This window comes from Phasianus colchicus, chromosome 4, assembly GCF_987193195.1.
Source record: "Phasianus colchicus chromosome 4, bPhaCol1.hap1.1, whole genome shotgun sequence".
NCBI classification, from domain to species: domain Eukaryota; kingdom Metazoa; phylum Chordata; class Aves; order Galliformes; family Phasianidae; genus Phasianus; species Phasianus colchicus.
This window is the reverse complement of record NC_143439.1, coordinates 25,860,103-25,882,689: the sequence shown is the minus strand read 5'-3', so window position 1 is coordinate 25,882,689 and position 22,587 is coordinate 25,860,103. Positions and strand designations below refer to the sequence as shown.

General features: G+C 36.8%; 1 long non-coding RNA gene across 2 annotated transcripts in view; it reads right to left on the bottom strand.

Moving 5' to 3' along the window:
- LOC116231076 (uncharacterized) overlaps positions 1-22,323 on the bottom strand; it is a 70,820-nt gene extending 48,497 nt beyond the window's left edge. Inside the window, exon 1 of one of the 2 annotated variants that reach the window (XR_016465955.1) lies at positions 22,179-22,323. This is a non-coding gene — a long non-coding RNA (uncharacterized LOC116231076). The remainder of the gene's footprint in view (positions 1-22,178) is intronic. The other variant, XR_004167353.2, reaches the window with a different exon arrangement.
- Between the last annotated feature and the right edge of the window lie 264 nt (positions 22,324-22,587).

Genomic DNA, 22,587 nt, shown 5'->3' with positions numbered 1-22,587 from the left:
CTTCACCACTTTCAAAGGTCAGACACCCATACCCAGTGCCGTGCCATTCAAACTCCTCATTCAAAGTCACACAAATAACAACTTCCTGCAGTCATCGGGATCAGTACGGAGCAACAAATCACAAACATCTGGTCTGAGCAGCATTATCCATTTGAAATATATCAGGTTAGTGAATGATTCCCAGAGAGGCAACCACTTTCAGAAAGAAGCTATTAGCAAACAGCAATAACAGCTATGGAACAAAATAGCTTATAATTTTCATATAATAATAGTTCTGCCCCCAGTACAGCTTTGCTGGTACCAACGGGAAAAGGAAAGTATTCCTTAATGCCAGGATATCCCAGTGCAATACAATAATACGCAACACAGTTGTTCTCAATACAACCAGTGCCAAGAGGTAAAAAAGCTTTTAAGGGGTTGCTATCAAAAAACGCAGTCAGGTTATTTTTTTAGACTGAGGGAAAAAAAAAAAACTATTCTGTTTTTCCATTGAAATAAGGTTTACATTTTGCTTTTAACTATCTATCTTTGCAGCACTGTTTAAGTGGCCCAAAAGCACTGTTTCCATCCTCCTGAATAAGAAAGGGTTTAGTTAGGAAAAAGATTCTTTACTTAAATAAGCTGAGACATATGCTATAATAGCATATGTCCAACTATTCTAGTCTGGAACTATGCATCATTCCCAGCTCTGATTTATTAGGGTTAGATTTGCTGTAAGCACCAATTTGAGACTGTACTATGCTTTCCACTTCACACACTACCCCAAACGTTTACAAGAACACAGCGCCTGTAACAATGTTTATTCATCCACTTTTTAAAACATGCCATAGTAAAAGTGTTCCCTTGCAGTTCCCAGACTCATAATATTTTCTATTAGACTTCCTAAAACAACGTCAGTCTGTAGACTTGAAAAACAAAATGTATTATAATAAAATGAAAAAAAAATTAGCCATTCGACTTAACAGGTTTCTCCATTGGTTATACAATCAGAATGGTTTCTTGTTGACGTACATGATGCTTCTATTTTGGTTCTGGAGACAAAAGGGTGCAGGCTCAGAGTAAAGGATCATCAGGACAAGTATCCTCTTTCTCAAAGATTGGCTAACATGACTGGAAAGAGTAAGTGTATAATAATACAATACAAGGGTATAACAATACTTTCCTTAAGTGCTCTCCCAGCATCCAACCAAATAGTGATGTAGTGGCTTCCTGATGTCATATCTGTCTTTTCTTGAGTGAACTTTGCCAGCCTATCCTTCAGCCTATGTGGATTTTAATCATTAAAAAAGAAAGTGTAGCAGCTGCAGATATATCATCATCTTTCAAACTATGTACATAAATACACACTGATACACACTGAAAGTATGACACTGGTTTTACCAGTGCCTCCAACTCTTACTCATCAAGGCCAGCTGTGCTAAGGGTTCAGACACATGCAGCTTTTAAGGATATTGAATGTACAGAAAACTGCAACAATAAAATACTACGTTTTGCATTTAAAATATGCCTTATTACACAAGCGAATAAGACAACCTGAGCTGAAGCCTACAGGCTTGTATAGAGGGCTTTTATTAGTCAGACAGCAAAGCACTCCTATCAGTGAAAATGGGAACCTTCTTGAAAGCCTTCTCTTTTTCAATCCCTCTCTCTCCCCAACAGAGAGAAGTACAAGAAGATTCTGTTCCACCACTTTTGGAAATGAAAGTGCAGATGGAGGCAGAACCATTGGCATCATCAAACCAGGCCTCACAGCTAGTCTCAAGGACAAAAAAGAAACAAAAAAAACCAACATTCTTATCCTGTAAACTGGACAACATTTATTTTTAAGAACAAAGCATATCCATTGTGAGTAGGAGAAAGAAAGGAGTTGCTTTCACCATCAAAACTTTGAAAAGAAAACACAGCTGCACCTGCAAGCTTTCTCTCTTGCAGCAAAAGCATTTCCCAAAGCTTTCTTAAGGAGTGCCTGGAAGCTAAAGGTGCTAAATAAACTGAAATCTTGTCCGTGAGAAAACAAAATGCTCTCTTTATTCTTTCATTACAATTTTTTTTTTTTTTTTTGGTAATTGATGTGGAGGACTTCTGGATGAGAATGCAGCTGCCACCTCAAATTATTTTGTTTCAGACAGACAGAAAAGGAAAAAATTAGGACATTTGTAACATGCCTTGAAACAGCAGAAAAAGATCCACATTAAAATGAGCTGTTTAGTTATGATTATAATCAAGGAACTATCAGAGGGAAACATGCTATAGTCCTGCTCCCTCTTCCCTCATACTATATTCATGACCCCCCCAGTTTGTAGCTAAATCCTGTACACTGTCTAATGGTTTCCTGGCAAACCACTTAATGTTGTTTTAGTTCCACTGTCTCTGCACCCACACGAGTAAAATGATCTAAAGGGCTCAAAACTCTGCTTAAGAAAGAAGTTTGACGTTCCGAAAGAACATCAAATGAAAACTGATACAAATCCTAACCAAAAACACTAGTGTCCAAGTATCTTGGATTCAGTGCTTAAGAAGAAGGTCAATTCAGAAAATACTTGGATTCAGTATTTAATAAGCAGGTCAATTCAGAAAATACGTTGTAGATCCCCAATACATGTTTATGAATATAAGCTGTAATGCAACGCCATTCCTTGTTAGCACAATCCTTGAAAAAAAGTAATCCAGCAGGGATATGCAGGTCTGAGTTCTCTTACATCGGTACAGATTAACTGTGCCCAATAAATGTCATGTGAATCTGTACCTAATAAACATTACGTGAACGAGATCAACAAATATAAATACAGCTGACAGGATGCATTTTAAGTCTGGACAAGGCGAAGTTTATACCTGCACTGAAGGCTAGTTAACACTTCTTGCTGCAGCTGTTCTGTGGGACCCTGAGTTTGGAAGAAGGCAGAATTCCAAGCAAAGGTTAGGATCGCTTGTCCTCCCCATGGGTGGTCCTCCTCCTCTCAGCCTGAGACCCACAGCTAACATTCAGTAGCTGTTCTGCAGTTCTGCAGTTTCATTCTCCCTTCTCTCTCGCTCTATGGACTTTCTTATTTTCTCCCCCTGCCTCAATCGACTTTCTCCTCCTCCTTTCCCTTCATTCTTTCCTGACCTCGGATTAACAGTATGTGGCTACAAACATTAATTCTTACCAACAGTGTTTGTTGGGCAGTAAGCTCTCTGTGTTCTCACTGGCTGTTATTCCAAATGCTAGCCACATCGCTTAAGTTGAGAATTACAACATCTGCATTTGTATACCGAAGGACTTTCTGAAAAGATAAAGCAGGAGGCCAAATTCTGATCTCACTTATGTCACTGAATAATTTCACTGACGTTAAAAAGAATTGCTACAGACTTTCCTCCAGGATAGCTGAGGTCAGCATTCGACCATTTGCTTTAATAACATGCTGATATTTTCTTCAAATAAATAATAGGAAAAGGAAAAATTATCGGTGATGGCATTCCAAATATTTGCTCCCTGTGAATATTTCTATGAAAAACTGCATTTTATTGTTTCTCCATTCTCAAGTCTACATCTTCAATAGATGGGAAATTGCATGAGTATCTCCCCACGCTGGCCTTTCAATTTAGAAGAATAGTATTTACAATTCAAAAGAATAGCAGGAAATGTTTAATAGACTTAGCACTTGGTCTCTAGGAAACAAGAAACACCATGCTAATCACTGAAGGCTGCACCTTAGCTATATTAAAAGTGTTAAAGCGAGCATGAGAAAGCATTTACCTTTCTATATTATGAACAGACTATATAGATATTATAAGAGAAAGATCCCAAATCTGTTATATGAGAAAATTATATTCTTTCATTGCAGATTTAAAAGGCAATAGAATTAAACTGAACTGGCACAAGCATTCTGAAAAGTATCTTAAAGATGTTTATGATCTTAATAAAACAAAACAACAACAAAAAAAAAACACCAATGTTTTCCATATCATATATGTAGTTCACAGATAGAAACAAAACAAAACATGTTAAAAGTTCAACACTGCAAACCATAGTAAAAATGGTATTTTAGCAGTTTTAGTTAGGCAAGTTGTACTCCACTGTTGTTTATTTTTTAGATTAGTAATATTTTTTACATTAACTTGCAACACAAAGTTGCTGAAAATCCATTTTACTAATCTTAAAAATTTCTAATATATTTTTTAAAGTTTTTAATATCACATGTATAGTTTACAATGAATGTAGCAAAGAACTTAATATTCAACCCTACAAATTCAAGTAAAATGTAAAATCCAGCTTAGATGCTGTAGTTTTTATGCACATTTATTGTTACTAGCATGCTTGACAAAACACAGTCCAGAAATACAGCTGTGCAGTCATATTTTCCTATGCTTGCCCAAAACAGCTCACAACCTTTATGGCAGCATTAGCCTTTCTCAGGTGTAATGATCAGTATAAACAGAAAAAAAATGATCTTCAGTTTAAGTGAGAAATACTGTTGCCTGCCTCAGCAAAAAAAAAAAGCAACTTGCATATCTTATTTTTAACTTCAAGACTATAATTCACTGTTGAACACGTGCATGGACAAAATTCACCTGGCACAAGCACATCAAATTACACCTAGAATACAATGGAAAATTACACAGATAACAAGTTACAAAACCAAAGCAATTAGACACTGAAGATAACAAGAGGGACAGGAACTTTTTGTCACTGTCTTTTCTGGAAGTTTCCTAGGAAATAACTTCCCAGTCTCACGTCTTCAATCATGAATGATGCACTTGTTACTTGTATCACAGAGACTATTAACACAAGTGTCAGCAGTAGGTTGGATGGTTCTACAGACCAAAACTCTCTCTTCCACCCTGTGTGGACTCAAAGCTGTATGAAGTTAAACTTAATGGGAAGTTAAAATTCACAGCAGGAAGCCAAATCTCCTGGAATAAATACACATTTCTCAATTCGGTCACAAATCCTGACCCCACCATAAGGGATGGGGAGTCTGTACTCACTATAGCAACACATTAAAGTCTTAGAGTACTACAGTCCAACTTAAAGATATCTCAGCCAGTCAGAGATAGAAGGTATGGCATATATAATTACAATTTCTGTAATTTTAGCATAAACAGATTTCACCTTTAGATCTACATCAATTTCAACAAAACCAGCTCAAATACAGGAAAGTCCGAACTACAAATTTTTCTTTTTTTTAAGGTGAAGACTTCGAATTTTGACATCAGCTGAACTTGTTCTTGTTTATTAGCTCACAGTATCATGTTAAATAGCATCTTCAGCATAGACAGCTACTGTACTTACAACTCAGCAATACCCTGCAGAGTAAAGACCAGACTGTATAAAGAGACATTTGAGAAGTATCACCTCTGAAAATAAGCCAGTAGTACATAGATACAGACAAGGAGTGCAACCAGGGCTGTGGGCTACCTTGAACATACCAGGAAATGGGCAAACTGGGCAAAGCCATCACAAAGGCCCTGTACACCTCACCCTGGCTGCCAACACAGCCAACACAGAGTGCACAGCCAAACACAGCTAAGGGAAAGCTGCAGCTAGTTATCTCCTAGCCCTTGTCAGCCACTCTGGGCCAGGGGCTGCCCAAACGTCTGCTGTCAGCAAACCACGCCAGCTTCTGGCCCTGACCTCATGTCCCAGTGCCACAATTGTGAGGCAATGTCTGACACTGGCTCTCCTCACAGGACCTGATCCTCACCCTTACCTGCAGGCTGACAGGTGTCTGTTCCCAGTAAGGTAACCAATACCCAGGGCTATCCCTTGTCACCCTGCTCCCTGGCTAGGGGGTGAGATGTCCCAGCCCAGACATGGGACATCATGAATCACCCAACCTAAAGAAGATGGTGCTTCTTAGGTAGGAAGTTTGGACCACTGTCACCACTGCTGAAATGCACCTCCCACTACCTCACTGTGCTCATATCCGCTGTTCGGTCCCTAGAAACATTCAGCACGTATTAATGAATGTCAGCGGGTGACATTTTTTTTCTGCATGGAGGAATTCAGTGACACGCTTTTTATTCATATGTGCATCCATGTCAGATACCATTGTGTCAGACTGCCCCTCCACTGCCAGCCTTCACACGGCAACAACACATAATGGAATATTGGCAGGAAGGCTCAACCTCTATTGCTGTACCAGCAACATCTGCATCTCACATACGGTAAACAAGCACCATAAAATAGGAGGCGTTGATTTTGGAGCAGCCCTCACATTATCCCATCAAATTCCTAAGACACAGAAATCACAGAATCACAAGATCACTTAGGACCCTCTTGAGGTCATCTTGTCCAGCTTGTTCCTGCCAAGGAACTCCTTCCTTTTTTTTATTTTTAATTATTTAATGAGGCCAGATATTTGTAGAAATCTTCAGTTTATGGAAAGCTTAAAAAAGAAATCACAAAAACACATTTTCTACCCCTCTCATAAGCACATAGACTGTTTTTAAAACAAAATTAGTGCATTTCTGGCCTTAATCAGTGTATCTTGAAAATGTCTTGTGATAGCTGCATTACATCACTTAATCCTCCTAATTAGGACCATCCAAAAGTACTTATGCTATTAGTACACTAGATTCAGGTTTACACTCAGAATGTTAGTCCCAATTAACATAGGTTAAAGCAATTATGCAAACATATTTATGTCTTGATTTAATTGTACAAAGATTGGTTTCCTAAATAAGTAAATCCTTAGCAAGTTATCTGCTTTATTTCTATTCACCCTTAAGAGAACAAAACAGCATCTGTCACAAAACCTTCTCTTCAGAAAATATTGTGTTTCAGCATTACAGCTATTGAATTATCACATGTTCTGGACAGAAACAAACTTGACTAGTAGAAGATCATATCTATAATAGCCCTTTAAATGATGGCATTTAAATGATGAATTTTGGTAGAATATTATAGTTAACCCATGGTCTTGTACTTATTTCATTACAAAGGGAACAGTCTGAGCAGTTACTTGTAAAACAAAAAACATCAGATTTTTTGTTATGTCTTGTTTATCTACTGCAATGAGAAAGCCAATAAAAGTTAAGCAACTTATTATTCTGGTTAAGGTTTTAGTAACTTGTAACACTACTATTTTATTCTTATACAATACTTTTCAACAAGATCTCAAAGTTTTTTTTTTTTTTTTTTTTTTTTTTTTTTTTTTTCTTTTTAGAGGAAGGAAATGTCACTGAACCATTTTACAGGTAGATAAATTTTACAGATTTCAGTTTTTCTCTGCCTATTTCACATCCTCCTATGCAAGGAGAAACAATGGATACTATATTTAGTAATGGTTTCCAAACTGGTCTGAGACTGTATTCAGCAATTCACACAGCTGTACACAAGAGTGTTTTTGGTCGCCCCTTACAAAGTATGTATTCATCCAGAAATTCTGAAATTTCATAGCTGAGAATTGGCTTCCAAAATTTCCAAAATTGCTATAGTCCATCTATAAGTCTTTCCAATACCAGCCCCAATATCAAAAAGCATTTCAGCCAGAGAAGTCTTTCCTTAGACGTATATTTTGTGGATTAAGAAAAGGAGATCTTTCAATAGCATATTTGCATTCTCCCCTCCTAAATTTGGTACTTTGCATTACTACAGCATACTCCAGGCAAATCATAACCTAATAAGGATCTTTTCAGGAATAAAATCTGAAGGGAATCTAAGTTATATTTATTCGCTTGATGACAAAAAAACTAATAAGCAAGAATGCTTTTCTTTTTCTACACACTTAACACTTAAATACAGTTGATTTTATATCTAGTTTCCGCCTCAACAGAATGAGATTGAATTAGAAATAATAAAAAAATGAGAAAAATTTGAAAATATTTAACTGCAAAACCACGTGAGACAAATCCCAACAGCAGTAACACCTAAAAAGCACTTCATGTGCAAATGCTTGACTTGCAACAGGAGAGTATTTATGCCTAATTGATACTGTAAAACATATTTAGCAGCACATATCTTTAATGAATGCCTTCACTTGGAAGAACTGGAAGAGATATTTAAGTCAAAAGAATAGTTATCAAATTTTTAATGTAATCGCACCGAAGATTTCATAAAGCAATTGAAATCCATATGAAATATTTTCAGAAAGTTATATATGCATATGTATACACACCTCTACACCTATGAGAAGTGCATAAATTTTAGATATAAAGTAGTAGAATATGCACTCACTTGCAAGGCTTGTATCTACAGATTTTGCAATAGTTTTATGGATGTTTCTGGTTTCATTAAGTCATTGTTTAGTCTAGAGAAGAGAAGGCTCAGGGGAGAAACCTTATGGCTCTCTACAACTGCCTGAAAGGAGATTGTGGTTAACCTCTGCTCTCACGTAACAGTATAGGACACGAGGGAATGGCTTCAAGTGTCACTAGGGGAGATCCAGGTTTGATATTAGGACAGATTTCTTCTCATAAAGAGCTGTGAGGCACTGGAATGGGCTGCCCGGGGAGTGGTGGAGTCACTGTTCCTGGAAGTGTTCAAGAATTGTGGAGATGTGGCACTGAAGGACGAGGTTAGCAAGCATGGTGGGGATGGTTTGGCAGTTGGATTGATGATCTTAGGGGTTTTTCTCCAACTGTAATGACTTTGTGATTCTGTGGTTGAATTCTTAATTACACAAGTAAACGTAAGTGAAACGTGATAACAAAGTCATGTTCTGTAATGTAACAAGCAAAACATAGGAGTATTAGGTGAGACCAAGAGTCCACATAGATAAGTACCTTAATCTTCCATGGTTGAAAAGAAACAAGAACAAAAGAAATGAGTGAGCTCGTGCACAAAAAAGCCCTCTTGGTTATTTTAATCTCAAAGTTTATCCCAAGTTTGGTGTATTTTTTTGTTTAGCGACAGTACGTACAAATCTTTTTTTCAACTACTTATCACCCCTTGAACTCAAGCAAATAGTTTTTCATGAGCATAGTCCTTGTTCTGCAAGTAATTCTGGAAACAGCTTCCAGCTGAGACCTCTAAAGCATCAGGCTCTGAAATTACAGAGAATTAATCTCTGTAAACAAAGGATTCAGTGTTCTAAAAAATAGTAAGGAGTGAGAGAATGACTTCTAAAAGTCATAGTATTAGGTGTAGAGAATAACTCTAAAATATGTCTATGAAAATCCTAAAAGTACAACTTGCATACAAAGGCATGAGAAAGTCAAAATTTGCTCTTAGAAGAAAAATATTCATGAACAACCGTTGAACCAAATTCATAATTCATGAACCAAACTGCTACCAATTACTTTTCAACCTGAATTTTTTTTTATTATTTCAATTATGCATACTGTTACTAAACTTTCATGCACTGCAAATTCAGAAGTGGCAGTCAAAAATTTGTCCTGTAGAAGTTGCTCAAAATATACAAAAAGACTGCCAGTAGAAACCTCGTGACATAAAATATGGTTTAAATATTTTTTTACTTGTCTTTCTTGTCCTATTACAGCTGTCAAGAGTATTCAAATACATTGAGAATACTTCAGATCAAGGTCAAGAATGACAGAGTTGATCCAAAGGCCCAATTCTGTTTGCCTATTTTTGAAATAATACTAAGACCTTAAAACCCAAATGCATAGAAGAGCAGAGAAGAATAGAGTCTAATGTCAGTTTACCTAAGTCAATTTGCTTAAAGAATAGAAGAAAAATATTTGTTTTAACCAATGTATAAAAAATAATTGAAGCACTAATGGCTATGAGAATTTGCGGTACTATCTCACCAGTTCCCCATATCTGAAAGAATCTAAGGACAACATTTATGGAACCAGAGAAAATACAAAAATCAATCACTGCTTTTTTTATACTAACGTTTCAGCAAATTATTTGTAAACCACAACTATTTCTTTAGATAATCTGAAGTGTGGGACGAGCAAACATCTAGTGTATTACATCAGCAAAGAGTAGCAATTTCTTTTTTTTTTCTTTTTTTTTTTTTTTGTTCTTTTTTTAATATTCATCTCAAATCAGCTTGACTTGGATACTACAATTTAATCAATACTGCATTTTCACTTTATCTTATGACTTTTAGAGATCATCAATTATTGTTTATTGTGGCTTGTATTTTTCCATATACAGATTTGTTTAATTCCTTGAGGCAAATTTTCAAAATTGACTGTCAAAAGAAAAGCAAATTTGTGGGGGAAAAAAATAAAAAGTTTCCTGGAATGGTTGTTTTTTTTTTTTTTTTTTTTTTTTTTTTAATAGGACAAAATAATTAAAAAAAAAAAAAAGTCTTTTTTATACACTGAAGTCCATTTGTAAAAGGAGAAAAAGAAAACAAACAAATAGCAAGTATTAAAAATATATAAAGATGTATTTCATATTTTTTTTGTTTTAAGTTTGCATATTTTAAGATATAATCTATTTCCTCATTTGATAAGCAAAGGTAAATTTGAATATGTCAAGCTGGCAGGTCAGGAGTAGGTTTTTGTGGTACATAGACGTGATAGATGATTCCATCATCAGTAGAACTTGCATATCTTACCTGGAAAATGGCATTTCCAAGCAGGTAGTCAAACCGTCTCCCAGTTTGCTGGGATAGCATCTTACATTTTCATTTACCTAGGCAATGAAGTATGCCCCACCTAGACCTTTTTCTGATTTTCCATTCACTCATAACAGAGAACGATGCTATTATTTACATTGTTAACTTTACTACTCCAGTGATATTCCTGTTTACCTTCCTTCTACTATCACTGGTAACTAGCCCCTCCCTGCAAGCAGATTAAACTGTCATGTGTCCAGTACAAAACTTGAATCATAAGCCTCTTGAAAACCCCAGTTTTTTAGTGGCTTTAAAAGTCGTTTACACATGACCGTTTTTCTATGGCAATCTGTTCAGTTCAATTCAGTCAGGTTTTTGGGGAACACTCACAGAGGACATAACAGAGCAGATTCTTAGGAAGACATATAAAAATCTACCACATCCATGGGGGGAAAAGAAAAAAAAGAGAAATAAATGGCATCCAGCTCAAAGCCAGCTTTAACCTTCTTGCAGAAGGGGACACAGCTGGCTGGGTAAGGATCAGCATAACTGAGCTGCTGGCCCCAGCCATGGGACATTTCTGTCTATGTGTGCTGGTCAGCCTCAGCTGTCAAGAAGCTCTTGGGAAACAAGCTAATGAACCATCATAACTTCAAATGCGGTAAATAATTATCATCCTTCTTTCACAAATGTGTAAATAAAGATAGTGGATAAATTACTAGTCTGAAGTCACAAAGAGACTTCAGTAGTTTCAGAAACAGAATACCAGATTCTATGTTTATGTGCTCCCTTCTAAGGGTTTCTATCCCACTCCGTTTCTTAGAAGAAATTATAGACCAGTTTCTTACTGCTTCCAGCTAGTACACCTGCACAGATTCACAGACAAAGGGAAATTCACACTCACAAGGGAACAGGATAACATATGCATCACAGAATATAATGCAGTGCAGAAATCCATGTGTTAGGTCCAGGATAGGTACTTTAGAACAAAATAATTTATCAGTAATGTGGAGATTTACTGCAGTAAGTTTTTATCTTGTGACAACATCAGCCTTCACACCTGTAATGTACCTCCCCACCACACTCTACTACTTGCTACAGACAAGAAATCATTTTGCTAGGAGTTGGACACCTAATACATAACAGAATTTCAGCCTAAGTGATTTAGACTCTAGTAGTATATTGCCTGGTAGATAACCTTTGATGCCATCAAATTTCATCCAGAAGCACAGCACAGGCTGCAGATCAACTGCGTGTTTGATCTTGTTAAAGACAGTCGCGGTATGTGAGGAGCTAGGAAGAGAAACTAACTGAGCTGCTCTAACAGAGTTTACATTCTGTGCTAATATGTAGGAACTGAAACCTTAGTACAACCTCTACTTCTTTAGAGATAACTTTTATTAAGGTTATTAAAAAGCAGCATCACTAAAGATGGCATAAAACAACACATTTGGGAAAGATATCTCTCAGCAGCAAATTGTGACCAAGCAGAAACCAAACATCAACTTATTTACTTAAAGTAGTTAGCAGTAAAGAAATGATCAGTTAAAAGAGTGTGATGGAATCACAAGACGCTGCACAATACCACGTGTGGCAAATGGAGATAGAAATGAAGGTACCTCTTCTTTAAATGCAAAAATTGTGTGATACTTAGTCCTGAAAAAGCGAAACCTAGGTGACACTTGGTCCTCTTACCATTACTTTTGTTTTTGGAGATCTCTCACTTTGAATCAAGTGTCTATGTGGTCATTTCAAAGGTTTTTTTTTTGTTTGTTTGTTTGTTTTTAATTTTAATTTTTATTTTTTAGAGGGCAGCACACCAGGAATGGGTAGAAGCTAACAAAGTTAACTGCTTTCATTTTGGTAATTGTTTTTTTTCTTAATTCTGCATTCAGAAAAAAATAATAAATCCTTCTTTCCTTCCATGATCACACATCACTTGTACTTTCATGCCTTTAAATGACACAAAGTCTCATTTAAAAGTCACTACAATTTCTGTATTTAACATTGCAGTGCTTTAATGCATTAGAATCTGAATAGTCCTATCAAGGATGCATTTTAAGACATTTTCTTTCCAAAAACATTTCCTTAAAATTAGCATATGAGGAGTGCTTTGTGTTTACTACACCATTCCTCTAGTGTCCAGCAGCTTAACTAAGAATGATGAAGCACTTTGACACAATTATAAGTATCCATTTGAAAGTTCACATAGAGTTTATTTATTAAAAAAAGTATATGATCTGAAGCTGTATTTTTATTGCCATTCATGTCACAGCATATTTAATGATTTTAAATAGACAAGAAATGGAAATATCTGGTAACTTGGTAACATAACATTAATATGCCTATATAAAAGAAAAGGCAATTATGGCTTTTATTGTAAAAATAAAAGGTACACATACATTTTAGAAGTAATTCATCCAGATGGCAGTTTCAAGAGTTTGCCAGACACGGTTAAGGAGCACTGATAAATTAACAAGAAAATGACTGTGTGCAACATGGTATGTTTTCTGTTTAGAGAATTAACAGATAACTTTAACCTATTAGTGTTCTCTGTGCTATATACACACTAAGTCACCACTAAAAATACAACTTCTGCAATTCTAACTTCAACTCACAGATAAACAAATGTCTCCTTTAACATGACAGCTAGAAGCACTCATGAGAAAATACATCCTCCAAGCAGTCATGTAACAGGAGCCATATGCAGAGGCACATACCAACAGCAGATAAAAATCTTGCTGCAGTGAACTTGATTTCCCCAAGATATGACACCATCTCATTTTTCAACAAAAAAGAACAATTATTCATGTGAGTACATTTGTCACTAGAGTAATAAAATGTGCAACTTAGTTTATTCCCAAGCGTAGCCACAGTGAGGAGTGTTTGGGAATCTCTAGAAGAACTGTGCAGACTAGCTAGGAAAAAGACTTTTTACAGAAGAACGTAGGGAGAAGGAGTCAGAAAAAAATAATAATTAAAAAAAAAAAAAAGAGGATGGTGCATGAATACCTCTCCTTTGTCACAAATGTTCTAGTTGTCATGCACTTTACACGCAGAAATCCATCACCATCTATTGCTAATCATATTGAGATGCATATTATTCTTTACTGCACTGTGTTCATAATATTTTAGCCTTACTTTTTGTAATGTTGTGCTGAAGGCGACAACTTGAAGATCTAAGCCTTTGAAGTATTAAGCATATTCTGCTATACACTTCAAAAGACAACCGCAAAGAGTGGAGAAATTTAACCTCAGAAAAAGCAGCCTGCTATTTGTAGAACTCAGCTCCTGTAAGTCTTCAAAGAAAGATTGTCTCTGAAGACAATGTAGCAGGCAAACAATTTTTAGCATTCTGTCAACCTAAAAAAAGTTCAAAAGAAAAGAGGCAAGCAGATTGGTTTGCCTCTTTGAAAACAATGCTTTGCATGCCATAGCATTTCTTCAATATCATTTTGACTTCACTGGAACATTGCTTTGAGCTTTCCTTAGCAGACCTTCTTTGAAAGGTGGGAATTTCTAAAGCACAGTCTGCAGTTGTGAGTCATTACTATTGTTTCCTCTAAATTTTCTCACCAGCTCATCCTGCATCATTTCCCTTGTTCTCATGAATGAGCAATAGTAATGGAAACAAATCTATTGATAATAAAGACTGAGAAAACTATTGCAGTAGGTTTTCAAACGTCCTGTCAACAAAGCATACATTTAATGTTAGTTGCTAATGTTTTGGATTGTAAGCAGGAATTAAGAACTTTGTTTCCTTGTTTGATACAAGCTTATTTGAACACTGAGAATTGACCTCATAGCAGCAGATAAAATGCACCCATCTTGTGCAACACTGTTTTATGACCCGTTACAATAAAAAGGAAAAAGAATATGATTTTATCTTAAAAAGAATATGGCATTTACACAAAGTGAATGCACCATCAAGGCTTCATTTCCCCATTGTGTGTCTGTATTTCAGCACAACAGGAAAAAAAAACCCACATCCTTACGTACCATGAAATCTTAACTCCTGGATACCTGGTTTGTACGTGTGTTTCAGGTCACTCGACCCCATCTGTCGTGCAACAGAGTGTAACATTGGGTTAAATGAAGGAGACTGCAGAGCTCAGTTTCCTCTCTATAATTCGTTACATACAGTCTTTGCCTTGCATACCCTTCACGTGCTTTGTCTGTGGAGCTCTCTTTGATGCTAGTGGAATTTCTGAACGTGACACTTGCGTTATATCCTCACATAGAGCTCTGCCAAGTGCTGCTTTCTTACTGTTTCAGTGATCCTCTTAAAAGTTAGTCTGGAAGTTTGATAAGAAAACCTCAACAAACAAACGAACAACAGTAACAAAATGGCCTTACATGCTTTAACATGTCACAAGTGCTGGACTGAGCGTTCTCAGCTACTAGCAGCAGCGGTTGCCAATATCTTTCAATTTGCCTTTTTGAGAAGGAACACTATAATGTCAGCTCTTCCTAGACACCTAGTGTAATTTCCATTTCACACTGACAGTCCTCAAACGCAACTGACCACAAGCATCACTAACACTTGTCCATTTTCAGGATCTTAAATGCACAGTTTTTAGGGAACACTGAGATAAGATTAACTCTCCTCTTGTTTGCTCCACTTCTATCTGCGAAAACTGTCCTAAAAAGCCAATTTCTCCAGAAGTTAAAAACTAGATTTAACACTAAGTTCCTGGAGCTCTATGTAAGAGTGCCATCTAGCGATGCTCTGCAAGGGTGTTTTCCGCTGAGAACAAATTCTCAATTACTTTTTAAAACAAATTTTGCTCAGTATATTAGTAGAGGGCATTAATAAAAGATTATTTGAATCACTAATGTAACTTAGTAACATAGGAAATTTTATTAGTTGATCCATTTTCCATTGTGTGATTGTGTTTTTGTGGTTAGTTCTTCTGTAGTCCCATTGGTGTGCTGCAGTATTAATAATGAGCAATACCTTTATGTCAGTGGGAAGCAGGAGCTGGTATATTCACTATTCAGACTACTTGCATGGCTGCAGATCATGCTGATAGCACTCCATACAGCTGCAGGCATTTCTACACATATTCCATTTAAAAGGGAACAATCTGATGCATTTCTTCACATGCCATGACTGCGATCAATACAAGATACTCTTAAAATAATAGACATAAGACCTGAGAGGATGTGGATCAGCACTGCTGCTGAGTCACAGCCTTGCTCACGGGCAGAAGCCAGCCCCATCCTGCCACCAGGCCCAGTGCAACTGAGGCAGCATTTCTGAGCTGCACACATGATGGGGCACAGGCTGCCCAGAGAGTCCATGGAGTCTGCTCCTCGGTAGGCTCTGCAGGAAAATGGGGAATGGGACAAGGTGGTTTCCAGAGGTCCCATCAACCTTAAAACTATACCTCACAGAATCACAGTTAAGATGACGCTAATTGCTTCTGTCTGCATGACTGAAGAGGAGCTATATTCTTAATAGAGAGGGATAGGTAAAGGGTTACTGTACAGTATGACAACTCTGGCTTTTTTCACAATTAGTTAGATTTCAAGGTGTTCACAAGGTAACGGAACCAGTGCCCCTCTCTGTGAACAATTGTTAGAAAAGACAGCAATTATAGGGATATTATATCCCAGTGTTTTGTTTTTGTTTTTCCTTCCCTAAACCCCAGGCATGGGCTTTAACTGTAGAGAGTCTATTAATAACAAATCAAACAGATCACTTTGACTGTCATTATTAAACTCTCTCACAGCTAACAAGTAAGAAGCTGCATGCTAATATAATGAGCCTAAACTGAAAATGAAAGCTTGCTATATCCTTCTGTGAATATGCCATTTTTCAAGCTCGGTTGTTTTATAAAGAATCCCTGACATCTGCTGGTAATTCCGTAAACTGGATTGCTGAATCAAACCATCTTTAGGTCAGTTTCCAGATTAAGGAGATGCTTTAGAAGATAAATTATTCAAATAAGGCAACATTTAAATTATTACAGTCATGATGTAATGTGGTTTCAAAACTGAACTGCACCAAAACTACTTTTAAGTATTAAACACAAGAATATTTTCAAGAATGTTGGGATGACTCATTTTTAAAATACCCAAGCCCCTGCAGATTTTATGAAGCAACTGTATAACACCACGTCTTGGTAAAATGTAATTTAAAAACTGATGTATGCATGAAGGAGCCCATAGCCAGAAAACAGGAGAAACAGGAAGAATATACACATGAAAAAGAATGGTAGAGTTGCTTTGCCAGTGTTTCTGTTTTGTTAAGTTTTTTTTACTCATTAGTTACACATTTCTAAATGGTAAATAGGATGAGGTTGTTTATTTACATAGGAGGAAATTCATGAAAAATAAACTTGATGGAGAAAATACTAAAATCTAAGATATAGAAAATGTTTGTAAAGATGTTATTTTCAGTTCTAAGTGGCACCAAGTTCTTGAAGCAGCACAGACTTCTGATTTTAGGCTTTTCAAGTATAAAAAACATCCTTTTCTTTCATGCAAAAATGACATTACCCTGTCATACAGCTATTCTGTCAATATGCAACGATTATGGACTTCTCATAGTGTTGTAGGTCCAAATTAGTTTCTAGATCTGAGATATAAATATTTATATTTTGACAGAAAAGGAGGCAGTTCTCGATGTCAGAGCCATTGACTACTATGCCCCTTTTCCAAGGGACAGAGCTGTTTTACTTGAAGCTGCTCAGAACCATTATCCCATCTGCCTTTGTGGACTTCTATCAAAAGCAATGCACTTCTTAGATCTAACCCCAGTAGTGAAATACCACAACCATGAAAGGTGTAAAATATTCAATAGACTTATTTATGTGAATTCCTGCCTGCAGTGAACAAACTCTTTTGGTGACATATGCTAAAAGTCATACAGAACAAACTCTCCCAACACTTTCAGCTTAAGAGCAGAAAGTTCCCTTTGAAAATATTTATTGGCAACAAGCACTTGAACACCTTTCAAAAGCAGTATTTGCAGCACTTCCTACTCAGTCCAGGCCAATTACCTCACTAAGTTATTCAATAGAAACCCAGTTTCTGATCCGTACTTTAGATTATGCAGATAAAATTCTTCATGTAATTAATTGCATGGACTTATGCAACAAGATACCTACAAGCAACAAGACTAAAATAAATACAGTAAAAGAACATTGAAGTAACTTCAGTAAATAAATATCAAAATCCTACTGCACAATAAATTATCATTTTATCATAAAGCATCAGAAAGGCTATAAAAACAGCCAGAGCCATCTTTAAGTCATTCATTTAATCAGTCAGTCAAGATATTAGTACTTAGATTTATAATGAAGATTAATTGGATAGGATGGGGGAAATTAAGACTAAATGCTCAATCACAAGTACTTCATAAAACTTACTTTTGTTATCTGATATTACATTCTGTTTTCACATGTATGCAGTTTTTGAATCTAGAAAGCAATAAAAAATAATAATACTAAAAGCGTTCCCTTGGCAATAATTCCTCCACCTATCCTTCTCCCCTAGCTATCCCAAAACTAAAAAATAAAAACGCTTTGGTTAGAAATGCTTTTCTCTGATTATTTTCTCAGAGTCTAGAGCTGCTGCTACCAGTTCTATATTCCTAACATTTTAGGTAGTAATTATGACTTTGTAAAATGCTTCAGGAACACAGTCATACCAGCTATAGATATCTGAAGAATTTGTAGCATCACTAAGGTTGGAAAGACCACTGAGACCATTTAGTCCAACCACCAACCCATGCCATATCTACACTTTCCTTGAACACCTCCAGGGAGGGTGACTCCACCGCCTCCCTGGGCAGCCTGTTCAAAAAATGATGTTAGTGGGATAGCTGTTTAAGCTCAAGCAACTGAGTCAACTAAATCTTGAAAGTCTAAGTCAGTTTCAGGCAACTGCTTTTTTACTTTTCATGGCCTCCCATTTTCAAACAGAGCTACCCGGAATCCCTACTGTGTGAACATGAATTCACGACCTGGTGGATTGATTCTGGTCAATAGGGATAGCTTCATTTACATTAATAAGGTCACATAAACACCAACTCGTAAACACAAAGTCTTTTCCACCTCATCCCCCAGCTGCATAAGCCAGTCATCACCCCACCTTCATAACAAGGAAACCACAGCTTCATCTGATCTTCCATCTCCACACACCCATTTTTTTCACTATGTTGATTCCCAAAACAAACAAAACAGTATTGAAGGAGAGATGAGAGACGACAAAGACATCAAGTCTCCTGTCTTTCACAATTAGGAGAGCCAAAGAGACAAAAAAAAAAAAAAAGGAAGGAAATTACCTCTTAGAGATAAAGGTAGAACAGACAAGAAAGAGAGACTTAAGCAGTGTACAGGAACTGTTGAGTCACTGCCTGAACTACTGATTGATCACCTGAGGAAAGGATTGGGTAAGCCCTGGGAGCACAGGTGAAGGCAACCGCTAGACCCCATTTTAGAGCTGACTGCCACTGGGGAAGGATATTTTTCTGGAGATCCTTCCTTTGTGGAGTTTTTCCCCCATGAGCCTAGATCTTTGGATACAGATGAACATTGTTTTCCTGTTTGTCTCTTTTGCCATTCCACCACAGTAATCTTTCCAAATGTAACAAGCAGCCACAATAAATCTCATCACTGCCAGTTCCCACCCACAGTTAGTCTAGTTTCATTTTAACCTTCCATTACCACCTTAGACAAAACAAAGTTCTTACAAAGAGAATTAAGAATTTTGTTACTTGATAATTAGATATCAGAAATGCAACACTGTTGGAGTTTGAAGTAAACAAAAACAACAAAAAGAGATTCTAATTACCCTCTCAGGTAAATAAAAGCAAATTAAGATCAATTACTACAGGATATTAATTTTGTATAACGGGAATATACCTATTATACTATATTAAGGGGAAAAGAATCCTTAACAACAGTATGCTTACTTCACCTTTAGTCCATCTTTATTAGCACAAGCTCACAGAACTGATGCCAGGGAATGCAGCTGAGAGCATTCCCAGTGAGAGGGTGGTCAGCTCCAGGTAGAGCAGAAGTTTCAGTTGTTCAAGCAAAGTCTTTTTTTTTTCCCTTTAGAACACAGTTATGTTTTGTGTGAATAGTGTAACTAATATTTACATGTGTTCTTAGAATGGGATTCTTTGTGCTAAGTAGTATATGAAGTTGAATTGGTTTTATTGAGGAAAATCTCAAATGTCTTCCAAAATAAGGCAGCCAAATAAACTACAGTAACATCCCTCGCATTCACGATTTTCAAAGATTTTTTTTTTTAAATGTAATTTTGACACAAATCTTGAGTAATTTCTCCTCCAACTCTTGAACTTTCAATTTAAATTGATTTCATTTTATAGAAATGCCAGATGTATTTTCAAAATCTTTGCAGAAAAAAAACCAACATTTTCAATCTACAACCCAAAAAGAACACAGGAGTCTTCCACAATATAACTACCAACTTTAGTTTAATTGTTCAGAAGGAGCTTATAATAAAAAGTAAACAAGGAATAGTAATTTGTATTCTGCGTGACTTTCTATGTTCAGTATCTCTTGTGCTAGTCCATAGAATAAGGCTGAATATGCAGGGGAGTAGAAGTTTAAATAGAAATTCTGAATAGTTACTTTTCTTTCATGCCTACAGTACTCTCAGTTTTGTGCTGCATGCTCTGATCGGTAAGTGGAAAACTGAGCTGCTTTAAGGGTGCATTTTTTTTTCTTGTGTCCTCTGACAAGAGCTCCCATCTCCAGCACCTCATTGAACTGCTATCTGAAATGCATCAGAAGTGTTTTTGGCTCAATGTCCTACGTAATGTTTTCAAGCTCCTTCCCATGAAGTGAATCAGTTGCTAAGGAATACATCTTCTGTACGCATCATAACACAAAACAGCATTAGTGACACGTCTAAGAGAACAACCAGCTGTCAGCAACATTGATTTTAATAAGATGCACCAGAAGAGACAAGATGAGCTATATAACTCAGAGTATAATTTTACTTTTTGAAATATTTTAAAGGGATCAGCCAACAAATTTACCTCCCTGGATCAAGAAGAGAACAGAGATCCTGTTCCTCTCTATAGCTGAGAAGTAATTACAGCACCATTTAAGTACTCATCTAGGGTGACCTTCCCCTCAGGATAAACCCAATTTCCTCCCTCTAAGAACTTGAGCATAAACCCAGGAAAGGCAGTTTCTTCTTCATTCTCCTAAAACACTTACTTTGATTTCCTATCAAGGCATGGAAAAAAAATAGGATGCATTACAGAGTGCTGATCACATTAACCTGTGGAAAACAGCACAGGCTCAGAGAAGTGAAACTCACATGAGCATGCAGAGAACAAATAAAAAATGTGATACTTTCAGTACAAAAACAACTTTCTCTGAAAGGTGTAATAGAACACACTACAGATCATTTTTCCTAATACCTGTAGTTCCTCTAAGGAGGAAGGCATGAGACCACACTTCTGGCTCCACCCCAGTTAGGAGTTACCCTTTACCCAGGACATAATGTTTGCACTGCATTATACCCAACTGTAACCTTCTCTCCTTTGTATATCACACTGATACTCAAAACACCATTTTCTGCAGAAATTACCCATGTAGTAATCACATGCCAACAGTGTCTTAATGCCAGCAGGTGCAAGCAGCTGGCTTGTAATTGCAGCAACATAGCTTTCACAGTGTAACATTGAAGGCAAAGTCACAGAAGCACACATCCAATCCAACCCCTTTGCTGGATTTTGAAGTTTACACTAGACGGGATCCAGCCACAAACTGAAGCCACTCCAAACTGACAGTGCCACAGCCATCCTTTCACAATGCTACCACTGAGCAACAGAATATTTGTACCCCAAATCAACAATACCATATTATCTTCATATGCCATCTCCTCTTAGTTTCTTTTGGTATTATTCCCCCTTGGGGGTAAGGCATTACACGTGGAAAAGAGGACAGAGGCCTAATTAGTACACTTTAATGGTTAAAGATAAAATGTATCTTCCTACTCTGTTACCTTCTTGAGAATGGACATTGCATCTTTCAGAATAAAATCAATGCAATAGAATAGCAGATTATGAAGAATTAACTCTCCTATGGGATGTTTCTCATTACCTGCAGCTGTCCCATCACAGATCAGTTTATTGTTAAAAGACAACCTACATGCAGTTTTAAATCTACAGAGCTCATATATAAATCACAAAAGCTACAACTGCTTTTTAAATTAAGTCTTCCAACTTCAGTGTTTAAAACATCAAGCAAATCAAAGTCAACATCAAGTTCTTTATCTATTTGCATTCATTTTTTTTCATTATCTATTGGTTTTCCTTTCTTTTGCTTCCTTTGCTTTCAGTATTTTGCACTTTCTCCTTTCAGAAGTTTGTCACACTACCACTCTGAACATTTTCTCCTATTATTTCTCATGGTTTAAAAAAGAAATAGTAAAGAAGCCCTCCACTTCATTCTCTGCTTGCTCTTTCTGAAAACTCCCAGCACACTCAAAAGATTCAGTGTTCCACAACATATTAATTTCCACCATACTTTGAATACATACATTAATAACTACATCAGAAAAGCAGTAACAGCACATACTCCTTCTATACACAATAAGCAAGAAATACCATTTGATTAGCATTCTGGACAAAGTAACAAAATTATTTCTGACAGATTCTTAGCAACACCAGGCAAAGCATTCACAAATAGGCTAATAGTTTTACATAAAAAGAAGAGTTGAACTCACCCAACTGGCAAAGGGGCTCTCCAGCTACGCAGCACTTCTCAGCAAACAGCCTAGGTCCATGAGGTGCTCTCACTTCAGTGGCTAGCCCTTATATGAGGGTGGTTCCACACTGGATCCACCCCTTCTGATCACCTGTGGAACACAGGTGCAAACAATTTGCCTGTGCTCCCTCAGCCAGCTACACCCCTTCACCAGGTGCTCAATCACCAGTTCAAACCACGACCTAACAGTTCCCCTGCAAGTGGCATAAATCATTCTTGTTGCCAAAAGATAATCCCAACACTGTTTTTTTTTTCTTTCATTTTTTGCAGCGGCAATCATTTGTGCCTGTAGCTGAGAAAGGGAAGAGCAGAACATGTAACCACAACAGTTCTGGCAGAGCTGCTGCAACTGCTACACTTTCCTGGGT